Here is a 247-nt window from a genome sequence, read left to right on the forward strand (position 1 = left end):
GATCCAATGTATCGAATGCCTTCAAAATGTCTTGGAATATAGTCGCCACTTTCAACTTCCCATCCAAAGCACCATTAATCATAGATGTCAAATACTGAACCACATGCTTCGTAGAGTATGATTTTCTGAAACCAAATTGGTTTGCATAAAAGAAATCCTTCCTCTCCAGGACCTCAGCCACTCGTTTATATAATATTTTTTTTTTAAATCGAGGCAAAATAGGGCGTAGCGCAACAGGTCTGTAATT

The sequence above is a fragment of the Artemia sp. Qi Xiang Cuo genome, chromosome 5 (assembly GCF_049724085.1).
Source record: "Artemia sp. Qi Xiang Cuo chromosome 5, ASM4972408v1, whole genome shotgun sequence".
In the NCBI taxonomy this organism is placed as follows: Eukaryota; Metazoa; Arthropoda; class Branchiopoda; order Anostraca; family Artemiidae; genus Artemia; species Artemia sp. Qi Xiang Cuo.